General features: G+C 35.6%; 1 long non-coding RNA gene across 1 annotated transcript in view; it reads right to left on the bottom strand.

The window, feature by feature from the left end:
* The window catches only part of LOC135277958 (uncharacterized), a 41040-nt gene extending 25324 nt beyond the window's left edge, over positions 1 to 15716 (bottom strand). The window contains exon 1 of the long non-coding RNA XR_010345492.1: positions 15567 to 15716. This is a non-coding gene — a long non-coding RNA (uncharacterized LOC135277958). The remainder of the gene's footprint in view (positions 1 to 15566) is intronic.
* Positions 15717 to 15975: the final 259 nt, after the last annotated feature.

Genomic DNA, 15975 nt, shown 5'->3' with positions numbered 1-15975 from the left:
ATACTCAACAATGTTTACTGAAGTTTTTTTTTTAACCTTAATGTGATTAAGCAGATAAGACTTTAACTAGAAAATATAAGCTGAAAGAGACAAAATACAGTCCAATAGAGTCAAAAACAGCCCAAGAGTTTTTTGTCTCTAGGGTGTTGACCATGATTCACAGAGGTGTTTCTGTATCACACCAGAAAGGATGCTTGTGAATACAGAATTACAAGAAAAAATTCCCTACTATTATATACAGCTTAACATGAATTGTGGAAAGGCACACTTGACTATTATATGCATAGATACAGTAGCGGAAATTCTGACTAATTTTGTCTTTTTTTTTTTTTCTGAGTAAGGACATTGTCTCTAAGAGATTCCGTTAAAAAGTAAACGAACCTGTTAGTTTCCATTATGTCATTAGCATGAATTAAACTAAGGGGTTGTAAGAAACTGCCAAACGGTATCATACCAGTGAAATGTCTTAGTGAAAGGCTAATTCTTGGCTAGGGATTCTCAGAGAGGCAAGTTATCCTCTTGAGAGAAGACAGTTTGTTAGACTCTTCCAACCTGTGGAGTTGCAAAGAGAAGGTGGTCTTCTCTGTAGACGATGAAAATACAGTTCTAAGTAACTTCCAGTTATGCCCTCAGAATACATCCAGGAACTAAGATCTGGTTGCTTTCTTCATAAAACCCTTCCCAGGCACCCTTTGTTTTCATTCTCTTCGACTTTCCACAAGAAGCTCTTCATGGCCTGTTCTCTACCCATGTTTCACATTTTGCTAACATGTGTGGTCTTTCTGACTGACTTGAGCTTTTCTCAATATACCTTGGTCAAATCAAGTAGGTTTAGGTATTCTGAAAATAGTAAACCAATGCCTATGCATGTGTGTTTGCTAAATTTCCTAAACTACTAAAAATCCATGCAACAGGATTTTGACTGCTATAAGCTACAACTCTCTCACATGTAATTTGAAATACAGCAAGACACCAAATAGATGACAAAGAGACAGGTAGTAATAAAAATAAAATACTATTATTTTGTCTTTTAAAAATAAATCACATATGAAGAAATAAAAGTATTCCTATAAAATCTGGTAGATTATTTTAGGCCATATCCAGAGAGAAATGAATGTGTTCAATTAAAAATGATTGAGAAATATTGTTCTTTACTTTAAAATAGCTGTCAATTTAATTTTTTATAACTTTTATTCTCAGTTCCAGAGTAAAAGGACAATTTTTATATAACTGGATAGCTATTATAAAGCTAACAAGATAGCTTTGTCTTTCTTCTTGCTTTCATATTAAACTCTATAGACTAAGCGTCTGGCTATAAATAAAACTATTGATGGTAAAAGGTCATGACTATGACCTTTCACATGTTTCTTCTCCACTATATCTATATACACTGTATACTTTACCCAGGGAAGAGATTCTTTATTTAAGAGAGCTTAAACTGTTCAAATTTGTAATGTACTGGGGATTTCGGAATGTCTAGGGGACTTAGTGGATAAAAAACTGACCTTTCATCTCTGAACCCAGACACAGTCCAACCTCAGACAAATGAAAAAGTTTTGTGTCAGTTGCCTCTAAGATAAACTGGTACTCTCTACTATCTTCCAACCCAATTAAGCATTACTGGCAGGTCTAGCCTCAAGAGGCACATGGAGTATAGAAATGGAATTACTTCTGCTCCTGGAGAGGGTGTCTGAACCTTCAAGATAGGATTTTAAAGTTATAAATGGGCAGTGTTGGCCGAAGTTACGTCTACAGACAGAAATCCATAAACTTGTATGAAAACCTCCCCCAACTTCCATAATCATATGCAAATTTGAGGTACTGGGATGCTTTTCATGATTTGTACTTTTGGCTTTTATTTGGGATGTTTTCAAACTAAATTTATTAAATAATTTTATTCTGTTACTTTACAGAAGAAAAATAACTTGAACGTAATAGATCGTAGCAATTATGTATAGAAGTAATAGCATGCAATGCAGTTTGAAGCTGTTACAGCTAATTTAATGTTCACAGAAAAGTATGGACCAGATTTTCTAAAATATTAAACAATATACAAGTCCTTGCATTTTATTTTGAGTGTGTAGTATGAAGTTACAAAAAGTTTTTCATTTTCTTATTTAAATTTTACTTATATAACCTTAAATAAACAGATTTTCATTTCAAATAAACATTGCAATTATTTAAAAGAATATATAAGCTTCTAGTGGGCATAACTGCTGTTTCTTATAGTTTTGATTTTTAAATGTACAACCCAACAATGTGCAGTGGATGTTCACCACCTACTTTATGATGAATTAATAAATAATGATTGAATGCAGTATTAATATATACCTAGGAAGGACACTGTAAGCTGAAAACAATCCATTAAATATTTTAGTTAAGTAGAAATAATGGAGGGGGAGAGGTTAAATAATTCGCATGGATATATTCAAATAATTTTAAATTTCAACAATTCAATATATCAGGTAAAACTTGAGAAGAGCCTTCACTTTCATGGAGAGAGATAGTGATTGAGGGTTTCTATTTTTATTCCTCAGAGAGAAGACAATGGCTATTATCACTGAATTGAATTGAAATGAGTTAAATTACAACTTTAATTTACATATTACTAAGAACTTTGTAATATGCACTTATAATTTATTTTAAAATTAACAAAAGAAAAAGAATGATTTTTTTTTCCTGTAGATATACCACATGACACTAAAGGATATAGTGATGAAAACCATTGATCTAATCTCTTTGGTTGGATTACAAGTTATTTTCATTTACTTCTTTGCATTTTTCTGTATTTTGTAAGTCTCATACAAAATACAGAAATAATGGAGGGGGAACATTAACATACAAAATGACAAACTGGTACTCTCAACTATCTTCCAGCCCAATTAAGCATTGCTGGCAGGTCTAGTCTCAATCTTTTATTCATATGATCATACAATCTTTTTTCTTAACCAGGAAAAGTAATCTCTGAAACAAACAGTACTCCCTATATTCTACCTTATTATAACTTTTTTCTTAAGTTATCCACCTATTCATATTTGGAAAAAAAAATGTAATATTCACTCTGTAAATCTAAAAATCATTAAGTCTACTGGACATTAGAGGAAGAATATTTGAAAAATTTAATGTGGTGAATAATAAGATTTAAAAGTTGAGTGAAAGTGAACCCAATAAAGGTGAAAAATTAAAATTCAATAGCAGAGGCAAAAGTGGCTTGGAAGGGGCTAGGAACTTGACAATACTTGAGAGGAATGTGTTGAGTAGTTTTAAAGAAAAGAAAACAAGACTAGTCTGATCTATGTACATAGATGATCTGGATACTTTATATTATTAGGTTTTGCCAAATTGATCAAATTAGCCAAATGGTTATTCAAGTATACTTTAATCAAAACCTGAAATATGAACTACAAAATATTAGATAGTTAGGAATAATACCCTAAAGAAAAAAGCAAAACACAGAGGGTAAAAGACTGATATTTCAAGGTATGAAACATCCAAAGCATTACCAAATTGGAGGTGAGAAAATGATGCTATACCCTGAAGATTAAATTAGAAATATAAGCTAAAATATGAGAAGGATTAGAGTAGCACACTGATGTGAGAAAAAAAATCAAAAGCTCAAATCCAAGTTTTGTGACTAAAGATTCTTGTTTTTATATTTTAAGATTATCCATTTTCACTATATGGCTTTTCAAAGGGATATCAGATGTAATTATTAAGAACCACTCAGAAATGGCATATATATGTATGTGTGTATATATATATATATATGTATATATACACATATATAATTGTCTTCTTATACTGATTATTTTTTCCTTCTTAGTATGGGAAACTAAATATGAAACTCAGAATTCTGAACTCAGTAAATACAAATTTTATCATTCCCGAAGCCTATCATTTGCCATCTTATTATTCCCATCTTGTGTATAGATAGATTTTTTTATTTATTTCTTTTTAGAAACTATAGATATGAAATTTTCGGTTACTTAGAATAAATCATAGCACCCTTATGTCACAGCTGTACAAATATAAGTGTCTGCAAAATCCACATTTATGTGAATTTTTTATTTTCATGACCCTTCTCTATGCATCCCCTTTACAACCAGCTAAGTGTAGTTTACATAGCTATTTACTTAATTATTAATTTAATGTATATGTCTCTAACTAGCCATGAAGGCAAGGCTATGTCTATATTTGCACCCTTGAATGTGAAGTGGCTAATTGAATGACACGAAGTAGGTGCTTGAAAACTAACTTGAATGAAAGATTGACTCAACGAACAAATAAAGATCTCGTTGAGCTTTCATTTGGACTTAAATCACATGCAAGAAAATAGATGCCTACAATTAAGGGCTTTCCCTTGCTCAGAAATGATTTTCGTTACTTGAAGGAAAATTAACGGTTTTAAATTTCATTGACTGGGATAATTCATTGACTTGGAAATAAGCATTTTCCTACAAAAAAAGCAGATATTCAACCTCAAACTCTAGGAAAATATTTACTAAAATAAACTACCAATTTAACAAAGAAATTGCAAGTCACTGAAGATGATTATGCATTTTACTTTAAAATGGCTTTATATTTTTCTTACATAGAGAATTGTTTAGAGATTCATAAATTGTAATTTAAAACCATGTACACTTATTTAGTGTCTGTGAGCACTCAATGCATGTTAAAGCCAAGAGAAGGCCACTTGCTTTAAAGATGATAACACTGTTGGAATGTTAATAGTGTAAAACTTTCTAAAGGAAAATTATTTCTTTACTGAACAAGGAAAGTGTCAGATTGGCTTAGTCCATTTTGCACCTTTGTGCTAGGGAATCTCTGGGTTTAAATTACAGCAGCCTCAGTCTTTGCTTTTCAATCCCTTAATCCTTAAGGAGCATAGGTTTCAGTTCAAGACAACTTTACAAAGAACACAAGAAAAGATTCTGTGAGCCTACCTCAAGTACGATCATCTTTTTTTCAGCTGTGATCTTACACTTGCATCCCATAGTAAAATTGACTTTGAGGCAAACCAGTGTCAAATAATTAATGCATTTTCAACAAGGGACTTTTTTTTCCACTATACTATAATGCGATGCATGAAAAGCAATAAATGCTTTCATGTAAGCCTCTTGTACCTGTGGTTTTCATCACTGTTTCACTGGGATCCCTCACATTAGAGAACCTATGTGAGGTGCCTACGCTGAAATGGAAAGAAAAGCTGGCCTGGGAGGTTTCACATCTGGTAGCCTACCCCATTACTTAAACAGGCTACATCTTAAAAAAAAAAGAAAAAGAAAAAAGTTATATAGGTTGAATTGAGGCAATTATGTTCTGATATATGTTTGCCGATTATTTCCAGGTGTTTCTTGAAAAACATGTTTTCTTGATCTATAATTAATATTTTGCTAATGGAACTCTAGCAAAATGCCATGAAACCACTCACCATTTCTCCATGCCATAAATGATAAGAACTAATAGTAACCATATTAAGATTCTTAGGTTTTTAAGCATTATCCTAGTTTGTGTCACAACTATTATTTAAAATTACAATATCCAGGTGCTGTATATGGTATTTGATCAAAGGGAATCAAAATGTAATGAGTTATAAGTTTTCTCCCTGAGGACTCAGACTGTACATAATGGGAGAGGGTGTGATTTATTTTCTGAGTCATTCTGGAAACAGTTATGAAAACTTTTAGTTAAATGTTGGTAAATGGGGTTATAGAATCTGCTGATACCACTTATAGAGGGGTATAGGAGTGTATTATTTTGAAGGGAAAACTGAACTAAAATATCTTTTTAAAAACTCAGAATATCATAATTACTCAGAAATCATTACTACCAATCGCTGACTTTTTAAATGAATATTTTTAGACTATGTAACATGTTCATAAAAAGACACACAAAATCAAGATTAAAAAATTGATCTTTAGAGATAACAAAAAGTGACGCTTGATTTTTTTTGATGGTTATGAATACATCCTCTAAATTACAATGAACAGTAGAGCTATAATTTGATGAGAACATTTCTAATTTTTCTCACATTAACCTTGTGTTAAGAAATGCTGACAACTTGAAACTGCAGGAGTACATCCACTTCCCATTCTCTGCCATCAGTGAAAACGATCAGTCCTTCCCCTTTAAGCAAATGCAATAAGGAAGCATCAGAAGAGAGTTGAACACTTTTTTTTAAATTTTGATCTTCCTCAAATATTGTTTGACCTTAATCACTGTCTTCCAACAAGCTTAATGTGACATCACCTTGAAACAAAAACACACAGCTTTCAAGTCTGGCTCTAGAATGAAAAAGCCCTGATTATTAGTCCTCTGTGTGATCTTTTCAGATTGCACTGATGAGATGAAGTTTAATCTCGTTTCTCTCCTCTCCAGTACCACAAACCACAGGCAGTTTAAGGCAGCCTGAAAATCTCTTACATCTGGAAGAGCAATAATTCATGGGATTTCGCCTGACAGCCATGACAGTCAGCAGGGCAGCCAGAAACAACCGTCTCTTATGTTGTGCTATTTGCAAAAAATCAGAAGAGGAGGAGTCGGCACATGACCACATCCTTCTTTAGCATATGTTAGTGGAGAAAACCCTTTTATTTTCTGCCAGATCCTTCACAAATAGGTCCTAAATATTACATAGACAGTAGCTATCACTTCCAAACAAAATTCCTTGGTGTCTGCTAAGCTGCAAAGCATATGAAGGCCTATTGTCTGGCAAAGGGTCATGGTTAGATTTGCACAGATTTTTTAAAATAGATATTTCAGATTCTACATGTGATTTATAGGCATTTGCACACCCTGCTGTGCATGAATATGATACCATCTTCTGAGAAGGATTATTTCATGAAATGTATATGGGATTTAGCTACAGTAACTTTTACTGGGCAGCTTAGAATGGCCAACAAAGTACTAGAATTTACTGCAGCACTGCTTGGGCTGTCAGGCTCCAGGTTGGTGTTTATGATTTCTGCAGAAGCAGAAATAAACAACTTCTCCTTAATGGCCTTCTTTATGTGTAGGCAGCAGTGGCCCTATCTGGTCTCACAACAGTAGCTGGTGCAGCAGTCTGTCCCATTTCATGTGGAACCAATGTCTGAAGATTTGCATTTCTGCTTCTCTGAGTTTTCTGTGGTAGTAGCCAGAAATAGGGAAATAGACTGCAAATGTTTGAATGGGTAGCATTCCACTCCACTGTTTTCAGTGCTATAAATACATTGTGAATAGAATGACTCAATTTTAAGACTCTGACTGAGAGAAGGAAATTGTTGCATTCATTTTCAGATTGTACATTGTCAATAAACTCTATAAAATTAGTCATCAAAGCAATTTTAAATGACTTCTCTGAGAGGCCTGTTTTCCCCAAAGTATGTGATATAGTTAAGTCACCATTCAATATGCATTTCAAGGTATATTTAAGCAATATTCAGGATGATACCAGGCATAAGCACAAGTATATGAATGTGTTAAATATGCATTTTTCTATTTAGACAATTGTAAAAAGTAATTATCTACAAATTTCCTGATGTAGTAACAGTTTTTAAAGTTCAAAAGAATGTCGACACACATTGTATATAGAAGCAGGCAGAATATACATTTTTAAAAACCGAGACAACCGTTTCATGCCAAAGAAAAACAATTCTTTTGCCAAACTACACATTGTTAACTTAAAATGTGTTCCATGTGGAAATAAGAAGACTTATTTTAAGGAAAGGCTAGTGATCTTAAGTCAGCTGGCTCCCTGCCTGTCAACTATACGTTTTGGCTTCTAGTTTTACAGCTAGAATTGGAAATATTTATTTCCCCTATTTAAGACTGGTTCTTTTCCTTTGCCTACTAAACCAGTGAATTTGCCTGTAAACATGCGTATAGCAAAAACTTTCAAGCTATACGCAAGGGAAGAATAATTTAAAATCTCTTGTAGGCAGCATATAATAGGTTGGAAAGATTGTATTTTATTCTGTTCTCATTTTGTCCAGCCCTTTTGCCAGCATTTTTGTATACTCATCACATTTTCTGGAAAGAAATTAAATTACTGAAGCCTTCAGCTCTTGAGTTTGAAAGCTTATGACCACAAGACAGATACATATTTGGAAGGCTTATACTGCAATGACAATATTTACCCATCACCACTTCTTAGAATTATCAACATCAACAAGCCTTCACATAGCCTGTTATAGGTTTCTTTAAAGTAGTCATTATATTGTGGTCTTATGCTGGTTGCAGATGAATTCTGAAAGGCAGCTTGAATACACAGTGATGAGCAGTCATTGGAAAGACCTTGCAGAGGAAAACATTTTTGATAGTGTTTAAAAAAGATTATCTAATATTCATTTGCTAGTCATATCAAACTTACATTGGACAACTTTGTATATATTTTCAGCATTTGATCTTTGCAATAAAGAATACAAAAGAAGTGATTGACCAAAAAGTCTTAACATATTATTTTACATGACATGAAATAGCAGGAATTTGAATTTCAAGTATATGTGGAGAATATGCTGTATTTATTTCAGTTTCACTCTCTAAAAGGCTAATCCAGAGGCTTTCAGTAGCCAGATTTTAGTAAGTCTGAGTGTGCAAGAGCTATTTATTGCAATTCTGAGAGCATAAAGCTCCTCCTTTTCACACATACTCCTTTGCTGGAATACCCAAGTTTTATTTATGATTTTGGATTTTATTTCACAGCATTCCAGTTTAGTTTAGCATGATGTATTTAATAACCATGTCGACTGTCTTAATTACCCTATAAAGCAGGGTTCCATTGGCATTTGACCCTCTACGGCATTCCAGAGAAACTGCAGGACCATGATAATTACCAACCGCCTGTGAGAAAATTAAACAAAAGGCCCAACTTTTAAACCACCATTTTAAACGACCTATTACATCTCAGAAATAAATCATTGATGAAATAGCCTGCTTAACAGGAAAATAGCTATTCCATAGCAAAGAATTTCCCCTTGTGTGATCATGAAGAGAATATTAAGTATTCTTCAGCTCAAAAGGTTAGATTTTATGTCCGTCCAATGTCTTTTAATGACACATTTTTGTGTAATTTTACTGTAATCAAAGCCTTTTCCAATAGAGGTTACAGACTATGGATATTTTGTCAGGCTCAAACATTTTTCTATCCATAGAATATTAAATGCACTTAGATATGGCCAGGAGTAGGGAGAATCTACTTATAATTGGAGAAAATTCAAATTAAAAGGAGATCTATGAATAGTTTTATTTCCTTTGATTAGCATAGTCATTTGCTATATATTCTTCAAAAAGTACTAATCAATCACTCCGCAATGAGATTGATTTATTAATTGCTGCCATAGTCCAAAAAATAGTGACCTGCTTTGAAAGTCTAAATGTCTGGATTAATTTGAGAGTGGTGCCAATATGTCATAACTAATCATGATGTATCTTTATGTTCGTTTCTACGTAACAGTTCTATCAGTCTGATGCTGGACAAATACAAAGCTTACATTCTTCTCCCCGCTCACTCCCCATCGGCAAATATTTGTTTTGTGAAAATTGATACTTTTACATATGCTTCCTATTGTGGTTCTCAGTGTGACATTAGAGATACTCTAGATAATTCTTTTCTGATCTCACTATAATCCAATAATTAGAATCATCACTTAAAAAAATATGAATACAACTCGAGTAAGGACATAAAAAATGTCTAAGCTTTTGTTCTTTTTTGCAATCATTTTGACTCTCTTCTTTGCAAACACCTTGAGGTCACATAAGGTCCATTTCCAGGTTTTTCACACTAACCATTCTTTCTTTTCTATCGGCAAATTGCCCAGAGTCCAGGGAAGCTGGCCAATGGGTACAAGAAATAACAGTGAACAAGTGTGTTTCTTTGGCAAGAATCTATGGTAGTAAAGAGAAGTACTAGATTCACAGTCAGGCATCCTGGTGTCACATACGCGTTCTGCTGTTTACCAGCTGTGCAATCTTCAACAAATTACTTACCTTCTCTGAGTTTCAGTTCTCCCTGTTGTAAAGTGGAAATAATGGTAGCTATTTCACAGGTTTTGAGGAGGGTTAAATAAATTAATACCTATAAAATGCATTCCATAATGCCTGACTCATAGTAGTTACTCAGTTTTTGTTGGATTTGTTATTTTGGCTCTTCCCTCACCTAAGTTCACAATAACCTGGCGAATGCTTTGCAAAATGCTTTCTCATTAAAATCCACTCAGAAGCTCCAAGGGATTGCCAAATAGCAAGGAGTAGCTGATCAAGTATCCTAAATCTATTTCCTCAACCATTCCTGTCACATAAATTACTCTGGCTATCAATGCCAGTTCCCAGGGGTACTTTCCTCATTGTTCTTCAAACATTCTATCCCAAACAGAGACTATTTGTTTTTTCCTCCTTGGCACAGCCAGAGGAGATTAAAGTCTTACAATCATTTAAAAATACTATGAAAGAAAAAGAGAAATAAGATTTTCTTTAAAATTTAAGCTTTTGAAATAGAGATTTCTGACTCTGTTGTTGTTAGCTCTTGCAGGTTCTATCCAGTGCTAAACTGTAACCTCAAAGGGCTAGTGCCCATGTGTCTGTGGCCTGTACTTCCCTTCTCCTTGTCACCCACTGAAAGCAGAACACTTCCTCTTTTACCAGAGTAGAACTGCTCTTGTTGATATTTTGAGTTCTGCTGTTCAAGACTTAGGGCTAAATATGAACCCATTTGGGACTCAAAGTCAAACCAAGGTGTAGGTCTGAGAAATAACCTTTTCTGAACAAAGTGACATCACAAATTATCTCACTCTTCAGATGAGACACAATGAAAATAGCTGGGTCAAGAAAGGCCTACAACACAATGATTTAAAAGAAAATCTCAGTTTTGGCCCTGGTGTAAAATTATGCAGGTGAAGATGGGCAGCTGGATCCCGTTGCTCTTGAAATCCATCTTTCCTTAGGATTTTTTTCAATCTCTTATCTCATTGACTCTCTAGTTCAGCAGTTTCTAACCTAGAGTTCATGAACTCTGCGGTGATCTATGAGCAGAATTCAGAGGGACTGAGGACTTGGGTTGGAAAAATTGTAAAATTGTTTTTACTGGCCTCAAACTAAAATGTATAATTTTATTCAAAGTTTTAAGCAGAACACAAATCACAGTAATATTAGCAGCATCTGTGATGCTACCAAAGTAAATCACAGATATTTTTATATTACCTTACCCATGTGGAAAATACTATTTACAGTCATTACTACCTGAAAATTACATGAGGTAGTGATTAGGCTTGTTTTTACTTCTTATCACCTAGCGTATCAGTAATAAAGCATGTATATTATTGTTTCATAAATTATTTTTAACATATTTTGATAGCTCTATTTAAATATCACAGGGTTTTTTTTTTTTTTGGCAATCCTATATGTTGTGTTTCAGGAGTTTAAATGCATTATTCTTAGATTTTTTTTTCAGTTTCCTTCTAACTACTGAAAGAGTCCTGGGCACAAGAATCTTGAGAACCAGTGTTGTGGATATCATCTTTATCCAGCAAACCACTAGGCTTCTGGGAATAAACCCTGGTTTCCTAATCAATCAAGAGATAAATAAGTGATTCCAGCTGGCCAAATTTGAGTTTCTTCCCTTGATTTTTTCAGGCTAGAAATGATAATGAATTTCCTTTTCTTTCTGATGAAATGATAGGGATATGAGTCCAGAGAGCCATGTTTACCACTAGGTGAAGAAAGTTCAGTGGCAGAAGAAAATAAAACTAACAAGTAAAATAAGAAAAAGAGCTGGAGAGCAGAAGGTCCTGATAATTTTTTTTTTCACCATGGAGTCAATCCCTGAGGCCAACCCCACTCTTCCTATGATTGGGTTATATAAAGCCAATTGGTTTTCTTTTCAAGTTAGTTCATGATGGGTTTTTGAATCTCCTAACAACTATGACAATAGCAGCAAACATACTAACTTATAAAGTGAAGCATCATGGCTTCTTTCATCTCTCACCCAGGCAGTATCTCAAATGACTTTCCTTGAGATATCTTTATTGCAAACATCTTTTTTTCTTTCTTTGTTTTCCTGTTTGGAATCCTTCTCCTCTTCTTTCATAAAAGTCAACCATTTTTCCTTGGGAAACTTCCCCCACATGCCCCATTCTCAGTCTATTCCATATGAATAAGGCTGACCCACTTTAAGCTAGAAATGTTGGAATGTGGTCCAGGATTAGCCACTCAGCACATTTGATGACCCTGGTTGGGTTCAACATAAGATCTAATCTAGGCCATTGGGAAGCAAGTCCAGTGCTTTTATAAAACTTGAGAACAAATACAGCTCTTTCCATTGGGACTACTGACAGTAAGGGAGAAGTGATGCAGGAGGTACCAGGACCCTCTCTGTGGAATGCTAAGTGAAGACTTTGAGATGGGCCAGAACCTGGTGACATCATTTGAGCCCCTTCATCTGGCCATGCCAGTGGTTGATTACTGTGCACTTAGCAATGTTCCTCTAAATTTACAATTCTGTGAAACAGTGAATAGCCCCCACATTGTTTTTTAAGTCCGTTGCATTTGGTTTCTATCTGTTGAAGCCCCAGTAGTCCTGAATAATATACCACAGTACACCCTAGCCAGACCAAAATAATCTAAATTCTTTTTCTATATACTCCCCAGCTAGATTGAGTTGTGTGCCTGGAGGTTCATCCATCTGTAGAAACATGTGATGTCAGTAGCCGCTAGATCAGTAAACTCTGCCTGTGAACAAGGAAAGTTTGAGAATACTTCTTGAACATTGCTTAAATTCCAACACTGTATGTTTCAGGAATACTAGTGAGCATTGATGAGATTTCTTGGTGGTCAGACCTAGGTGTTTTCCATGGTGGTGTTACTGACGCTCTGCTATCTTAGGAAAGGCATCTAAGGGAAAGATGAGATGTGTCCTAATAGTCATGTTTTCTGAACTTTTCCTGTCTTGTGATGGGATAAACTCAACTCAATAGCAAGAAAACAATCAGACTGAAAAATGGACAAAGGAACAGGTATAAGAAAAGATGTTCTTTTTTTTTTATAAGAAATGCTTTCCTGCCTTGTTATCAGATGAAATTCTTCAAATGGCATAGTCTGTTATTCCTGTTGTCTCCCCTCAGCACATTCAAAGCTGTATCTCCTCTCTGTTCTTCCCCTTATGAATGAATAAATGAATGATTGAATAAATCACAACTCTTTGAAGTTGGCCTAAACCTATAACTGACCTGCTATACCTGTGACAATTATTTCCTCACCTGTTTACCTTTGTTAATTTTGTTTCTTACTTATCTTCCTCTTCCCCAAGCTCAGCAACTTTTGGCTCCCAGTAAACTGTGTTACTGGATTTGTCACACAAGATTGAACCTCAATCTCCAGATAAGTAGAGATGCCAAAAAGGAAAATATGCCAAGGGAAATAAACTTCGAGAATGCAGCAAGAGCAAAAATGTCCTAGCTTCCACAGTCTTCAGTAGCTTAGCCTTTCAGTCCATTCTTAGAGCATACAGCATTTGAATTATCAGCACCATTACCACAAAGGTTGGCATATATTTTCAGCATTTTGAATTCCTAGTTCTTGTCCTGTCTTTGAATAAAGGACACCATCGTAATGATTATTCTACAAAACATCTTGGTTTCTTCAGGGCTAAAACCAAGAGGGCCATGTTTTCGTGGACCACATCTGCTCTATAACTTCTTGGATCCTATACCTAGTCTGAGAAGCTCTTCTTCCCCTACTAATTTCAGTGTGAAAAACCCCAGGCTTACTGTGCCTTTTATGTCTTTACAGACTCTGTACATAAATGAGGTATCTCAGGTCTCTCCAGTCTGTAAATACAAATGAATACATATGATTATGTATGCCAAAGGTATGATTCCAGTTAAATATACTGGAATGCCTGAGCACCTCCCCAGGGTCAGGCATTGTGCCACATGCTGGGGATATATTAGTTGAATGAGGCAATATTTTCACCTTCTACATGTGTTTAGCCACTTAAAGAGAAAGGCTGGCTTCAGACAAACCTTTACAAATGTGCAGTATATTAAAACTGTTATGATGGAATCTAAGCTAGTGCAGGAGGTCAGGGAAAGCTCATCAGATTATGTAACATTGAAAGATGAATAGTGAGTTAAACAAAAGCAAGAGAAAGACTTCCCAAGTATAGTAAACAGAATATCTGAAGGGGACAAGAGAGAGAATAAAAAGTATCATTATGGGCCTGGCGCAGTGGATCATGCCTGTAATCCCAGAACTTTGGGAGCCCAAGGTGAGCAAATCACAAGGTCAGGAGTTCGAGACCAGCCTGGTCAACATAGTAAAATCCTGTCTCTACTAAAAGTATCAAAAAAAAAAAAAAATTAGCCAGGAGTGGTGGTGGGCACTTGTAGTCCTAGCTACTTGGGAGGCTGAGGTAGGAGAATCACTTGAACCTGGGAGGCAGAGGTTGCCTTGAGCCAAGCTTGAGCCACTGCACTCCAGCCTGGGTAACAGAGAAAGATTCTGCCTCAAAAAAAAAAAAAAAGTATCAGCATGGCTGGAGCCCAGAGAAGCTAGAGAGAACACAGCCCTTTGGGAGACTGGTGGGGTGGGAAGGAGCCAAATTTTGGAGAGCCTGGTAAGCCATGTTAAGAATGTTTTTAATTAAAGTAGACTTGAGGAAAACTACACAGATTTGGAACAGATGCTGTGGGAAATGGAAATAGCTGTTGAGAAAAGAGCGAAGGAATTGCCAGTGTTTGTGAAGGCCTAGCTGAGGGTGGACATCATGACAACGTAATGAAAGCAAACAGCCCAGCTATTTAACTTTCTCCAACAACACTCAGCAGCGTGGAAATAGGCTTGATGAGTACAGGCAAATAAGTTGCTCCAGAATTTGAGATTGGCTTAGTATGTGCAAACCAACTAAAGGAAAAAAAGATTTAAGAATGCTGGTGTAAGCAGTGGTGCCAAGATTGACCATGAGATTCAGGTTATGCAAGGGAGGAGTATTTAGAAAAGACATTCAGCAAAAGAACCACAAATATACCCTTGTAAGTCCTTACTGTCTTGTTCACTTCCAGGTCCTGCCATTTATAAGCTCTTAGGGAAGTTACTTCAAATATTTCAGCTAAAAAGGGAGCATGATAATTCTTGTGTCATAATTTTGGGGGAGGGAAAAATTGATAAAGTTTATGCAACAAATTTAGCCAAAGTCCAGGATGTATTAGACACTCAACAAGTATTATTTTAAAGGAGAGAAGGAAAAAATACGTCTGTGAAGAACTTAAAAGATTTGGAGAATTGGTAAAGAACAGGAGATCCTGGGGTAGTTGACGCTCCAACTTAGTAGGATTGAGGAGGTAATAGAGGTAGAAGGTTCTCAACAGTAAGATAGAGACTGACTTGGTAAGGAATGAAAATAAAAACTGTTACAGCAACCGTGAGAACAGCCTGTTATATAGTCCATCACCTGTGAGCCCTAATGAGGACACAAAGAGAAAAAATACACGAGCCAGGAAACAACATCCTCAGTCAAAGATCTGTTGGAGGCATGTTGGAAAGCCAGGTATGCACGGTTCACAGGGAGAACGACTGCATTTTAAAATTTCACTTACTCCATTATTGCCTTTTCCTTCTTCAATCTTCCCATTCTTCTATTCTTCCGAGTCTTCCCCTGAACTGACTTTTACGTTTCTGCCCTTGTGACGAAGCTTTGTCTCTTTTTATCTTCTCTGGCTATGATACTCACCTGCCCTCTGCACATGTTCTCTGGGAGCACTCTTCATTTTCCATGGTCTGATCATGCTTCAAACCAGGGCAGCAGTCAGGATTGTCTGATTGAAGCCTGGAGTCTCCAAATGCCTTCCTGTTCACTAAACTCCACCCTGTTAACCATGCCTATTCTCGTTTATCATAAACATTTATTGCATGGGCCCATCTGCCGCAGCTGGGTGTTGTGCCAGGTGCTGGGTTGGAGTCATTCCAGTACTGGGTAATACGGTTTGGTTATGTCCCCACCCAAAT

The sequence above is a fragment of the Aotus nancymaae genome, unplaced genomic scaffold (assembly GCF_030222135.1).
Source record: "Aotus nancymaae isolate 86718 unplaced genomic scaffold, 86718_ANA_hifiasm-v0.15.2.pri h1tg000036l, whole genome shotgun sequence".
Classification (NCBI taxonomy): Eukaryota; Metazoa; Chordata; class Mammalia; order Primates; family Aotidae; genus Aotus; species Aotus nancymaae.
This window is presented reverse-complemented; position numbering and strand designations above follow the sequence as displayed.